Source organism: Macrobrachium nipponense, chromosome 1 (genome assembly GCF_015104395.2).
Source record: "Macrobrachium nipponense isolate FS-2020 chromosome 1, ASM1510439v2, whole genome shotgun sequence".
NCBI lineage: Eukaryota > Metazoa > Arthropoda > Malacostraca > Decapoda > Palaemonidae > Macrobrachium > Macrobrachium nipponense.
This window is the reverse complement of record NC_087200.1, coordinates 200,905,541-200,920,811: the sequence shown is the minus strand read 5'-3', so window position 1 is coordinate 200,920,811 and position 15,271 is coordinate 200,905,541. Positions and strand designations below refer to the sequence as shown.

Here is a 15,271-nt window from a genome sequence, read left to right as displayed (position 1 = left end):
CAGTCTGCGATGTGACCATAGATATATAGGATTTTGTCTCTTTTCTTAAGTATAATCTTAACTAAATGTTTTGAAATGCAGTTTTCTCCAGTAGGCGGATTTAAGGGGGTGGCAACCAGTCACGTGCCCTGCTCCCCATGGATATGAATATATTAGAACATTGTTTTCTTCCAATAAATCATTATTAGTAGCAAAAATTATAACGACAACAAGAATTGTACAACAAACCAATAAAACAACTACTGTATATATATATATATATATAATATATATATATATATATATATATATATATGAATGATCTAGAAATATTTCATGGAGTGCTGTCCAGTTTTGCAAGATAAGCCTGAGTGTTTATGATAATGGAGATGGAAGTGATTGTAGTGAAATCCTTCCATCATCACCCCGAAAGTTCTCACTCACCACACCCACCCCCTACTCTTACTCCAACCAGTTCCAGGGGCAATATCCCCAACGCATTCGGGTAAAACCCAAATCGAGCAGTTGTCGTTTTCCTACTGTGGAGCAGGATCCAGCGAAGAATTAGAGGTTTATGGCAACTACTCACGTTCTCGCTCGCTCATATATAAAAGCAGCCTCTCAGATATAGATGATTTTACTAAAAGGCTGAAACTCGTACAACCATCTCCAGGACATCGTGCTCAGCAGTAACCAAGTAAGGTAAATCCATAAGATCCGGGTAAGTTTATCCCTGATGAAGTAGAGATTTTTTTTTTATGGTAACATGCTTCGTTCGTGCCTATGAATGTCATCAAGGGAACTTTCTTTCTTTGTCCACGGTATATATATATATATATATATGATATATATATATATATATATATATAATATATATATATATATATATATATATATATATATATATATATATATATAAGTCATATCACATTACCGTGATTCATATACATATCGAGCTACAAATGTCCTTTAATATCTAATTCGCTCTACCTCGGAATTTAATATATTTTCATATATGTTTAACCGAGGGGGAATTTATTAAGCGATAATAGAATTGGCGGCCGACGGGCACGCCAATTCTATTATCGCTTAATAAATTCCCCCTCGGTTAAACATATATGAAAATATATTAATCCGAGGTAGAGAAGTAGATATTAAAAGGACATTTGTAGCTCGATATATATATATATATATATATATCATATATATATATATATATATATATATATATATATATATATATATATATATATATATATAGTGTGCGTGGTGTGTGTGAATACACATTTGTTATAGATTATGGTACATTTTAAGAAAAAATATTTTTGTTAATAAGTTGATGATTGCTTAATTTCAAGAATCTTAATCATTCTATAAAATTTTTCGAAGTATTATCAATTTACAAATTGCTGAGTGGCAAACATAATTATGCAGATTTAAAACAAGAGAATGAACTAAGGTTGTCACAGATAGAGTCTAAAATATAGCAACAAGAAGCTCGAGAGAAAGAACAGTTATCTCTAAGCACGTTTTACGAAGAAGAAGATCCTACGACGTAGCGTTGGTGCTCAGTGCTAGACCAAGGCTTCATTTATCGCGGGAAGAAACCGCTTTTTATTTCCATTCCCAAGTTCGGATCATGAGTTTTCTCTGGATAAAAAAAGGAAACAAGAATGAACGTAACCAGTAGATTTCAGTGCCACTTAATCTTCATTGACAGGAGAGAATGGCCATCGTTTCCATCCTTCCGTTGGTTTTGGCGGTGTTCTCGTCCTTAATTGCAAGCGGCGTTTCTGCCACTGCGGTAGATGAGTCCGTCTGCATTGACGTCCGGTGCTTTAGAGCTCCGTGTCCTCCCCTACCCCGATTTATCGAAGAAATTCCAGGGTGCCGCAACTTCTGCGACAAACCTGGGCAACCTGGAGAGTACTTCTGCTGCGACGAGAATCGAGGTCCAGGTAAATCATTGACTGATTAAGTTACTGATAGTTTAAGTCACTGACAGAGTAAGTCATAACTGGTTGCGAGTCGGGTGATAAATTAAGTCATTGACTGTTTAAGCCATTGATAGAGTAAGTCATTAACTGATGAAGTCACGGATAGATTAAGTCATCTATAAATTAAGTAATTGACTAAATATGTAATTGATAAATTGTGTAATTGACTGATTAAGTAATTGCTAATTAAGTTATTGACCAGATTAAGCCATTGACTGATTAAAGTTATTGATGGTTAAGTCATTGATAGATTAAGTCACTGATAAGTCAATTAATTGATTGGTTGGGTCATTAACTTATTAAGTTATTGATATATTGAGTCATTGATTTATTAAGTTATTGATATATTAAGTAATTGATATATTAAGTCATTGACTGATTAAATCGCGGATTGATTAGGTCATCGATAAATTTAGTAAGACTAATTAAATCATTGATAGATTAAGACATGGACTGATTAAGTCATGATAAAATGCCACTGAATGATTTTGATTCATGTGGTCTAACGTCGTAACGACTATGTTGGTGAGTCAAGGTAAACTCAGAGTCAGTCCACATTTGATTAAGACAGCATAGAAATTTTGATGAATCATTATTCTCCAAGGAAGCAGTTAATGGACCGATGATCACCCCTGTAATTCTTATAGAAATGAAAAACAATCAAAGTTCTTAGATTTTATAAACTGCCACCTTACAGGACATGCAAGAATTTTAATCGCTGTGTTGTAGAGCATCCTACTAAAACTATGTATAGAGCAGTGAGTCAGAATTTACGAAAACACTACGTTTCAAAACATTTATTTAAGATTATACTTAAGAAATAAACAGATTTCTTGAGAATACTCATCGACAGAATAACTTTTTACATTGTTCGTAGACTGCGCATTATGACACTAGCACGGACTGTCAGGTTTAGAGGAATACATTACTTTGTGACCTCCCTATCTAAGTTGAAGTTCTTCATTCACTAACATAATTCTTCTTCACCCCTCTGCAGGAAGTCGACAGGGAACTTGTCCAAAAACAAACATCCTACCAGACGAAACCTCTGTGCTATGCTATAAACCAAGGGCAATCTTATGCCAAAGCGACCGTAACTGGTGGGCCTGGCCAGAAATGCTGTTACACAGCCGATACGCAACATCGCATCTGTCGCAAAGTGGCCTATGGTGTCAACTGATTAACATCTGTTGAATAATTATAAACAGTTCGCAGAATCCGAAAACATTTGCATCTAACGCTGTTTGATGAATTCAAGTTCCTACTACTGAGTCCTGACGATGTTTTAAGGTAGCTATCGTGTCTATGGTACTAGTGAAGGAATCTCTATGTACTTCTGGCGTAATCTTTAAGGTACTTCTGGAGAACCTTTGTAATACATTAATTAATAGTTTTTTCTAACCTACGCATGTAAGCTGATTGTTGTCACATCTAATAAAGTTAAATTGTTCTCAATCACGATGAAAACTACAAGTCAGCCTAGCTTACTGATAATGCACACTGAGCTTATTTAAATCTAAGTATGGTTCTCACATTTTATAACTCCGTTTCCAAGAAGCTTCAAGCATCATGCAATAGCACAAGGTTTTTGTTATAGGACATTGTAATTTCTAAACAATGAATATTATCGCGTTATATTTAATTTTTACCCGTAAATAATCCTTATTCTGTTAATGCGCTTGCAAATACGCACACACATACACACACACACATATATATATAGTATATATATATATATATATATATATATATATATATATATCTATATATATATATATATATATATATATATATAGATATATATACACACACACACGATTCTGCTCTGGGATGATGCTAATTTCTGGGTTTAGACAACACAATTTCTTGCTTACCATATGAAATTCTGAGATCTGACTGCTATAAGAGCAAGAAATAGTAAAATGAAGATGAAAAGGGGATTTGTTAGGTGAGCTGAAGGCTTTTACTTTAAGGAATTGTAGTTAAACAAGTTAGGATTACTTTAAAATTACACGTATTTACATTAATACGATCAGAATAAAAGCTAACTACTAAAACGTAGCAGATCCTGGGTAATCAAGTTGCCAGGACATGGGGGAGGCAGCCACCATTCAAGGCGAGAGAATTCCACAGCCAAGGACTGCCTCAACATAAGTCTTCCACACAATAAAAGCACTTATTAACCTCTACACTGCACTGGCAAAAAGTGAGGCTGATAATGAACGATGGCTCTTTGAAAGAGTCGAAGGTTTATCAACATAATTACGAAATTCACATGACTGATTAAGAACATCTATATACAGAATACATTACCTGGTCATTGGGATGGCTTGGCGTCGGAAGTAGGTTTGGATAAGCATGAAATGAAAAAAGTTGGAGGATATACAATTTCTATGGTAAGAATATAAAATGGTCAGTAATAAATGAAGAATTAAACAAAGATTGGGAAAACATTTGTAAGTGATTATATACAGGTAAATACGGGTATCTTATATGAGGCGCCCGGCGGAGCAAGGGCACAAGCGCCACTGCGGCCAAAATAGAGTTAGCAGTACAACATTTTCCCCAAGATTTCCTCTACCCATCAGTACTCCATAGTGCCCTTAGGCTTGAAACATTATGGTCTAATATGCCACTGAACACAAGTACTTTTCCACCCTTATGCGACGTAAAAACCTCTGCCGAGAAACTCGCTTGCACAATGGCGCTTCTCCACATCCCTTTAAACCTGGGGTGGTGCGTTCTGGGGGGATGGGGGAGTGGGCAATTCATCGTCTCTCTCTACCTATCTCCCGCTCAGTCCCAGCGACCAATGTAAACGCTCACAGACTGAGCTCGCGTTTCTATTGGCTAATTTGGCTTGACGCTGATCTTATCTTGTAAGTCAGGACACAGAGACTTCATCCAAAACACCGAGATAGAAGGACTGTTCGATGTTTTGTGAAGTACCAAAGGATGGTCCGAGCTGCTAGCACTGACTTACGCTGCCAGACGTAAGAAATGTAAACAAACCCTCACCAAAATCTATCATTTTTGGTCTGCCAGTTATTAGTTTACTTATTTTTCTCGTCTGCACTAATTAGTGTACACCAAATAATACTTACTCGAACCAAGTTATAAGATTAGTATAAAATGCTGAACCAAAACTATTTGTTTGGTTACAATACAGTGTATACCAAAGAACAAACGGCAGTGCATAGGTTTATATCACAAAAAACCATGGTTCTTGCTACTTTATGCGAATGAAATAATTCTCTCTTACGCACAGCCATTATTTGGTATTTAAATTTTCTAACTTTCTCTTCGGCTACAAAAGTTATTTTCTTGAACAACAATTATTCAATGAAACGTTAGTAGAAACCCATATTGTTAATTTTTATGTTTTTCTGTACTATAACCTTCATTATTTATTGAGTAGCATATCTAATTCATTTACCCATTTGACCTTTAAACGTTTAAATTCATGATTGTCGGCCAAATGTAAATTTTGACATTTGCATCCGGAATAAAAAGGGAGTGGATTTTTTCCAATAGTTAGTAAAGCTTGAACGATATACTCATTGAATATTTGTAAAACTAAATGAACAGTTAGTTTCTCAAAGATGTAGGGAAATCATGCTTTTAATGATAGTTTATATGAATGTTCAAAGAGTAAACATCTATACCATGAAGTTTTTCAAAGGGCTGAATGGTGCATAATGAATTTCGTTTTCTAAATTATTGACATCAAAGGAGAACTGAGGTAACTTCATTGTTTTATTTTATAATTTTCTGGCCAAGCCAAGTATTCCTGATACATTTTAACAATTTTACTGAAACATACACGAAAAAGGGTATATGTTATCTGAAATGGGTGAGGATACACTATAGACAGCTGTGGAATGCTGGGAAAATAGGACATTGCTTTCCCAATGATAGCATTATGAAGTTACATTGCAAAACACGGTAAAAATGATTTTTTCTAAGCCTTTTATTACTTTCTTCAGTGTGCAGTGCAGAACATCAGCTTTTATGCTTTAATTGGGAATTTGTGCAACTTACTTGAATTTAGACTTTACCCGTTCAAACATAAAATCAAATGCACCTGTTGCAGCTTCACTAGCTATTGCCAAAGCCTGAACCGACAATATTTCTGCCTTTACAATGAAAATATGGTTTTAAGTGAGTTTCATCCACCATCAGTATCACTATTTTGTCATTGGATAGTAATGATTTACATTTACTCTTAATGTACATCAGAAAATTTGAGTCCTTTTGTTATGATGCTGGGCAGACATGTTTTTAAAAAACCACTCATCCTGCATGGTACAGTAACATTTGAGGGGAACAAACTGTAGGTTATAACAAATACACAATATTACCAGCTCTCATGAACAATCAAATTTATCAGTCATTAACTACAGCTAAAAATTATTGTAAAAAATGAAGTAACTAGTTTTATAACAGCAATGCAATATATATTGCAGTGTTAGAAATACATTCAGCAGTTATTAGCTCTCTGGAGCTATTGAATATCTGCTTAATGATATTTGTATCATGAACCTCTGTTAGAATCTTGAGATCTACTAAGTGACTACTTCAGCCACATGAAAAATGCATTTACTATACAGTTCGGCTTAACTGTGGGTAGGGCATAATTATGGTTTTCATTAATCTGTACTCAAGTTTTACCTGTGGAAGAAAGAAAAGATGGCCTTTTAATATTTTTTACGTGTATATATGAGACTGAAACCTAGTAATGCAATGAAGATAGGTTAGGTTAGGTTATTGAAATTTCTAATGTAAGCTCCTGTTTTTGAACCTGTAACCCTTAGAATACTATGCTGGCCTACTTTTTTTCACCTTAACCCATCTAGCCCAAAAGGTTTATCCCATGCCTTTGACTACTGTCAATGGAAACTTGCCTATTTCCCCACCACTACTGTAATTAAGTTGTGATGAACCTATAACTTCTATGTCTGTGCTAATGTAACTCTTAAGTACCTTGTCTGAAGGTTCTATCACACAGTTAGTTATCATGTTTACAACGTTCTTACCTGACACAGGGCCCTTGTCCAAGACCACCAAGATAGAAGGCCTGTCAGATGTGACGTCATGACGTCAACCGTGGTGGTCCGACTCTCCGAGGCTGGCGAGTGACTGGCGATTCACTCGACTCTCGAGCTTCCTTCCCTTACATCACTTGGACACGAGGTTTTTTCTTGGTTCCATTGTTTTATTTATGAACTGGAACATAAAACTTATATGGCATCATGAGGTAGCAAGCCATGGATACATCTTGTGCCCTTAATTGACGAACTTACTGTGCTAAGCAGATAAACTCAATAATAGGTCCACTGCAACAGGTACTACCTATTTGACTTTTCTCTTTGGATGACTTTCAACTGCAATATAAATACAGTCTGCATTTTAGATAGGAGTTGTCAGCAACAAGGTCCGGTGCAATATAAAGAAAGACTGGTTTAGCCTACATTGAATTTTAGTAGTAGGAATTCATGTCAACCAATGCTTAACAGAGTCGAATATAGGCTAGCCCAAGTCAAAGAACTCCCAATTTAGCCTATACCAAACAACACCCAGTATAGCCTATGCCAAACAATACCCAGTGTAGCCTGTATCCAACAACACCCTGTGTAGCCTGTGTCCAACAACACCCCGTGTAGCCTGTGTCCGACAACTCCCAGAGTAGGCTATGTCAAACAAACTCCCAGTTCAGGACTTATAAAGCTTTGGAAAAAAACCATTTGTCATAATAGGCACACACGAAACTAATTAATGCTAGCAGTAGTCAGGTTTAATGGCAAGCTGCCATATAAAAAGAGTTACCAACAAGCAAAGAAGGCAAACACATTAAACCAGTAAACCTAAGAGGGGTAAACTTACCTACTGCAATTGCTGAGGAACCCCAGAAGAAATTTACCCAAGCACGCTGTAGCCTATATGTGGTGAAGGGGATTATTGCAATGATAGAGACAAGGGCCCTGTGTCAGGTAAGAACGTTGCAAACATGATACCTAACTGTATGATAGAACCTTCAGACAAGGTACTCAAGAGGTTACATTAGCACAGACATAGAAGTTATAGGTTCATCATAAATTAAGTACAGTATAATGGTGGTGAAATAAGCAAGTTTCCATTGAATTGACAATAGTCAATGGTAAGGGACAAACCCTCTGTGGCTAGATGGGTTAAGGTGAATAAAAGTTGATGGCATAGTATTCTAAGGGTTACAGGTTCAAAAACAGGAGCCTACATTAGAAATTTCAATAACCTAACCTAACCTATCCTTGTTGCATTACTAGGTTTCAGTGCTCATATATACACGTAAAAATTATTAAAAGACCATCTTTCTTCTTTCCACAGGTAAAGTACTTGAGTACAGATTAAAGAAATACCATACTGTATGCCACAATGCCCTACCTTCAGGTAAGCCTAACTGTCCAGAACATGCATTTTTCATGTCTCTGAAGTACGTCACTTAGGAGATTTCAAGATTCCTAGAGGTTCATGAAGCGAATATCATTAAGCAGATATTCAATAGCTCCAGAGAGCTGGTGCTCCTGTATTTCTAAAACTGCAATAGCCTTGCTGTTATAAAACTAGTTATTTCATTTTTGCCAATAATTTTAGATGGGCAGTCATTCAAACACTTGCCTGTACTGAAGTTCATATTTAAACGGCATTAGTTAATGACATAATAAATTTGATTATTCATCAGAGCTGGTAATATTGTGTTCTTGATATATAGTAGTTCCCCTTAAAGTTACTGTATTATCAGGAGAATGTTTTTCCAAACAGTTCTGCTGAACTTCAGAACAAAATTATTTAAATTTTCTGATGTACATTAAGAGTAAATGTAAATCATTACTACCCAATGACAAAATAGGGATACTAATGGTGGCTGGAACTAACTTAAAACCATATTTTCATTATAAAGGCAAAACTATTGCCAGTTCAGCCTTTGACAGTAGTGAAGCTGCAACAAGTGCATTTGATTTTATGGTGAACAGGTAAAGTCTATATTCAAATAAGTTGTACAAATTAACACTAAAAGCATAAAAGCTGATGATCTGCGCTGGACACCGAAGAAAGTAATTGTGGGCTTAGAAAAAATATTTTTCACCGTGTTTTGCATTGTAACATTATAATGCTATCATCAGGAAAGCAATGCCCTATTTTGCTAGTACTCCACAACTGTCTATATGTAGTGTTTCCCCACCCATTTCAGAGTAATGAACCCCTTTTTCGTGTATGTTTCAGTAAATTTGCTAAAATGTATCAGGAATAATTGGCTTGGCCAGAAAGTTATAAATAAAACAATGAAGTTCCCTCAGTTCTCTTTTTTTATGTAAAATATCTGGAAAACGAGATTCATTACGCACCATTCAGCCCTTTGAAAAACTTCTTGATACGTATAGTGATTTTACTCTTTGAACATTCATATAAACTGTCATTAAAAGCGTTGTCTCCTTACACCTCTGATAAACAAAATGTTCATTTAGTTTTACAAATATTAAATGAGTATCTCATTCAAGCTTCACTAACTCTTGGAAAGAATCACTGTGCCTCTTTATTCAGGATGCAATGTCAAAATTTTATATGTTTTGGGCAATCATGAATGTAAACGTTCAGAGGTCAAGGTTTAAACAATAAATATGCTACTCAATAAGTAAAGGAGGTTATAGTGCAGAAAACATAGAAAAATTAATAATGGTCTCTACTAGCGTTTATTGAATAATTGTTGTTGAAAACCCAAAAAAAGTTATCTATATTGTAGCCAACAAAATCTTTACTAAAAAGAGAAAGTTAGAAAATTTTGCAATTTGACTATTAATATATAAATATTTTTTTTAGTAACGATAAACATGTTTGTTCTTTGGTATACAAAGTACACTGTATTGTAACTAAATAAATTGTTTTTGTTCAGTATTTTATATTAATCTCATAACTTGTGTTTCGAGTAAGTATTATTTGGTGGACACTAATTAGTGTAGGCAAGAAAAATAAGGAAATTAATACTGGCAAACAAACCAAAATGGTCGATTTTGGTGAGGTTTTGTTTACATTTCTTTCGTCTGGCCGCGTAGTCAGTGCCAGCAGCTCGGACCATCTTTGCTTACGTCACAAATCATCAAACAGGCCTTGTATCTTGGTGGTCTTGCCTTGTCCCAATCATTGCAATAATGCTCTTTACCACGTATAGGCTACAGCATGCTTTGCTAAATTTCTTCTTGGGTTTCTGTAAATTTGCAGTACGTACTTAGTTTACCCTTGTTAGGTTTCCTTGTTTGATTTGTTTCCCCTTTCTTTGCTTGTTGGTAACTCTTTTTATATGCTGCTTGCCTTACTTGATTACTGCTACCATTATTAGTTTAGCCTATTATAACAAATTGTTTTTCTCCAAAGCTTTATAAGTCCTGAACTGGGAGTTGATTGACATAGACTATTCTGGTAGATGTTGGACACAAGCTACACTGGGAGTTCTTTGACTTAGGCTATTTGACTAAAATTCAATGTAGGATAAACCAGTCTTTCTTTATATTGCACCTGGCCTTGTTGCTCACAACTCCTACCTAAAATGCAGACTGTATTTATATTGCAATCGAAAGTCATCCAGAGAGAAAAGTCAAATAGGAAGTACCTGTTGCAGTTAACTATTGCTGTTTTGTCTGCTTACACAGTAAGTTCGTCCAATAAAAGACACAAGATGTATCCATGACTCGCTACCTCATGACGCCATATAAGTTTTATGTTCCAGTTCATAAATAAAACAATGGAACCAGAAAATAACTCATGTCCAAGTGATGTAAGGGAAGGAAGCTCGAGAGTCGAGTGAATCGCTACTCGCTAGTCACTCGCCAGCCTCGGAGAGTCGGACCACCAGGTCGACATCATCACGTCAATCATGACGTCACATCGGCCTTCTATCTCGGTGGTCTTGGCTAGACCCTTAATGTCTTTGTTGTCAGCCTTGAATTTTCTTTCCATCACGATGAAATCGCTTACTTAATATACGAGGTTATTCTTATCATTTAAAATTGACATACTGATGGCAGTGTTGACATTCTACTCCATTGCATTCAAGATCTATGATTTTCAAAAAGTACATTGTCAGTGAGTCCTTCGAAAAGGGTCAATGACATTTAAATAAAAGAGTTAGCTCATTCAAGAAAACGATTTTGCATATCGTATCTACTGCTAATTACAGCCAAACTTAAGATTCATATTCGTTTATAATGCAATTATAGGGAAATATCATGCAGATTTGATTTCAAACTGGCAGAGAATAGATAACACATCAAAGTCAGGGATCGATGAAACCTCACTGAACCTACGCTTGAAAGGAAGCTGACATAGTGACTGACATGACAGATTTTCCCTTAACTCATCGTGTCTTTCTTTTTGGGATCATGAAACGTTGCGTATATAGTCCTCTTGTCCAACTGACTCGAAGAGTGGTTGACGATTCGTAACATTCAGTCATTCTGGAATAGGCAAGTTTTACCTTACAAGGAGGTAGGCTACAGACGATGATTTTCGACATATGGATCTCCATCCTAATAAATGATTAACCCTTAAACGCCGACTGGACGTATTTTATGTCGACATTTTTGTCTCTCGGGTGCCGACTGGACGTATTTTACGTCGACATACAAAAGTTTTTTTCAAAAAAAATTCGCGGAAAAATACTTTTAGGCCTACCAGCCGAAACTCTTGAATCACGCGCCTTGGGGGATGCTGGGAGTTCACGGACAAGGTGTTTGTTTTGTTTACACAATCGTTACGCAGCGCGCAAGCGCGAATTTCTTTCTTGCCGCACTAAAAAGTATCTGTGACACATCTCTGAAATTATTTCGTCACTTTGACATAATTTTTGTACCATTTTAAATTAGCCGTTACATAGAGTATTATATATGAAATGGGCGCATTTTTATGTAGAATACAACAAAAAAATACTCATGATTGTAGCTTTTATCAGTTTAAGATATTTTCATATAAATAACGATAAGTGCCAAAATTTCAACCTTCGGTCAACTTTGACTCTACCGAAATGGTCGAAAAACGCAATTGTAAGCTAAAACTCTTATATTTTAGTAATATTCAATCATTTAACTTAATTTTGCAACTAATTGGAAGTCTCTAGCACAATATTTCGATTTATGGTGAATTTATGAAAAAACTTTTTCCTTACGTCCGCGCGGTAACTCTTCCGAAAATAATCATACATGCGATTGTGGTAATGTTTGCACCATTTTAAATTAGCCGTTACATAAAGTTTTTATATATGAAAATGTGCGCAATTTCATGCACAATACATCTAAAAACAACCCATGGTTGTAGCTTTTATCAATTTTGAAATATTTTCATATAAAAAATGATAAGTGACAAATTTTCAACTTCGGTCAATTTTGACTCTACCGAAATGGTCGAAAAACGCAATTTGTAAGCTAAAACGCCTATATTCTAGTAATATTCAAGCATTTACCTTCATTTTGCAACAAATTGGAAGTCTCTAGCACAATATTCGATTTATGGTGAATTTATGAAAAAAATAACATTTTCTTTACGTCTGCGCGGTACTCTTCCGAAAAAATCATACGTGCGATTGTGGTAATGTTTGCACCATTTTAAATTAGCCGTTACATAACGTTTTATATATGAAAATGTGCGCAATTTCATGTATAATACAACAATAAATAGTTGAAGGTTGTAGCTATTCTCATTTTCGAAATATTTGCATATAAATCACGATAAATAGAAAAAAAACCACGTTCGGTCAAATTTGACTCTCCACCGAAATTGGTCGAAAAACGCAATTGTAAGATAAAACTCTTACAGTCTAGTAATATTCAGTCATTTATCTTCATCGTGAAACAAATTCGAAGTCTCTAGCACAATATTTAAATTTATGGTGAATTTTTAAATAAAAACTTTCCTTCCCTCCGCGCGCGGATTCTCCGCCACAAATCTCCGAAATGCGTAAGTCCCATTCTCGGAATATTTGCTCCGTTTCATATTAGGCATTTCATAGAGTTTTATATATGAAAATGTGCGCAATTTCATGTAGAATAAAACGAAAAATATTTGAAAGTTGTAGCTTTTCTTATTTCCGAAATAATTGCATATAAAAAAAAATATATATATAAAAAATTCGACATTCGGTCAACTTTAGCTCGTCAGATATGGTCGAAAACTGCATTTGTAAGCTAATATTCTTACAGTATAGTAATATTCAATCATTTGTCTTCGTTCTGAAACATATTGGAAGTCTCTAGGACAATATTTAGATTTATGGTGAATTTTTGAAAAAAATATGTGTTTACGTAAGCGCGTACGAATTCATGCATTATTTTGTGATAATATTTTCTCTGTGTTGCTTTTATCGTTTTACAAGTGTTATATATCAAAATGATCGCAATTTAGTGCACATTACAACGAAAAAAAAAGTAACTTGTTACCTTCAACCGTTTTTGCGCACAGCGCGATTTGAATACAATTATATATGAAAATTTCGTTTTTTGCGCTATCATATATCGCATTATTTATATATGATAATGATAATTTTTTTTCATTTCTGATGGTTGCATACTAAACTTCAAGCAATGACAAAAAAAGGAGCCAAAAATGAACTCTTAATCTTGAAAACTAAGCGCGCTGTGATTTTTTGAAAAAAATATTTTTTCCGCTTACGCGCTCACTCTCAAACCCCTCCGGCATACGGGAGTCAGTTTTTTTATTTACCGCTCCGGCGTTAAGGGTTAATGTATGAATAAATCTATGAAGAAGATTCTTTGGCGGAAACTGGTTTGAGGGCCACGTTAATGGCAAGGTACTATTTCCACTTAGAAATTCGATGGAAAAACTGTCCTTTGCTATTAATTATGCAAATTGCTTTATGTTCCTTAATGATCAGCCTTTATCTCTCTTGCGCCTCACACTCAAACATGTACGTACAGCCACCACCTCTAGCTATATGTATATACTATATATATATAAATATATATATATCTATATATATATATATATATATATATATATATATATGTATATATATACATATATATATATATATATATATATATATATATATTATTATATAGAGAGAGAGAGAGAGAGAGAGGAGAGAGAGAGAGAGAGAGAGAGAGAGAGAGAGAATCATCATGTGTGGAACAGAAATAAAATTCTGACTCACATCAGGATCGAACAAGGTCTTTCAATTGAAAGAATTGGATTCGATCCATATATGAATAACTTATATCACGAAGTATATAAAATGTGATGCTATGAATAACTAAAGGTTTTTTGCCACGAAGGAAAAAAATGAAAAAGTGAGATAGCCGAGTACTTTCAGTCCTATTCGGACCCTCAGTAAAGGGTCCGAATAGGACCGAAAAGTACTCGGCTATCTCGCGTTTTTTCATTTTTTTTCCTTCGTGGCAAAAAAAACCTTTATATATATATATATATATATATATATATATATATAATATATATATATATATATATATGAAGACTTCAGAGCACAATGATGTTTGTTCTTCCAGACAGGAAACAGTATATAAAAAAAGGATGTTAAAAATAATAAAACGCAAGCACGTAGGAAGCTGAGAAATTGTTATTACTTTTGCCTTTCCTCCCCACGGTCCACCTCTACAGCTTGGTTTAATTCTGGTTTAATTTAGCTAGAGTTCTCAAGAAAAAGCTTTGTTAATGGCCCTTAGGGGTTAGGTAACACTTTTTCAAGCTATGCAGTGATGACAACCTCTTTTTTTTTTTTTTTTTTTGTTTCCTCCTCCCAGTTTTTTTTCCCTCCCCCCACCCCAAACACCTCCAACTCTCCTTCTTTCTCCTTTACCTCTAACGCTTCGTCTCCTTGGACCACACAAATTGTCATGTGTTTAAGTATTTGAAAATCAGATATAATTTCATAACCATATATATATTATATATATATAATATATATATATATATATATATATATATATATAATATATATATATGTATATATATATTATACACATACATGACATATATATACAGCTACAGCAGGCTATTACTAGACCGATAACAATACAAAAATAAGTTACAATATACAAATTCAATACACCACATGAATGCAGTCAGCCACCTTCACAGAACTTAACCCTCTAAATAATTGTTGTGGTTCAGGAGTCCTTCAGGTAGGAGAGGAGACGTTCTTGGCAAGGCTCATTCGGTGATGACGTCAAAAGTGGAACCTGTAGTACTTGTTCACCGGTGAATATTCCTATTTTCACCATTGGTTATAATAGGTT

The 15,271-nt window shown here is 34.9% G+C and overlaps 1 long non-coding RNA gene across 1 annotated transcript; it reads left to right on the top strand.

The window, feature by feature from the left end:
- Window positions 1-1,797: 1,797 nt before the first annotated feature.
- Window positions 1,798-3,611, top strand: LOC135220337 (uncharacterized). The gene is made up of 2 exons (XR_010315670.1): window positions 1,798-1,937; window positions 2,974-3,611. It is a non-coding gene; the product is annotated as an uncharacterized LOC135220337 (long non-coding RNA).
- The last annotated feature ends 11,660 nt before the right edge of the window (window positions 3,612-15,271 follow it).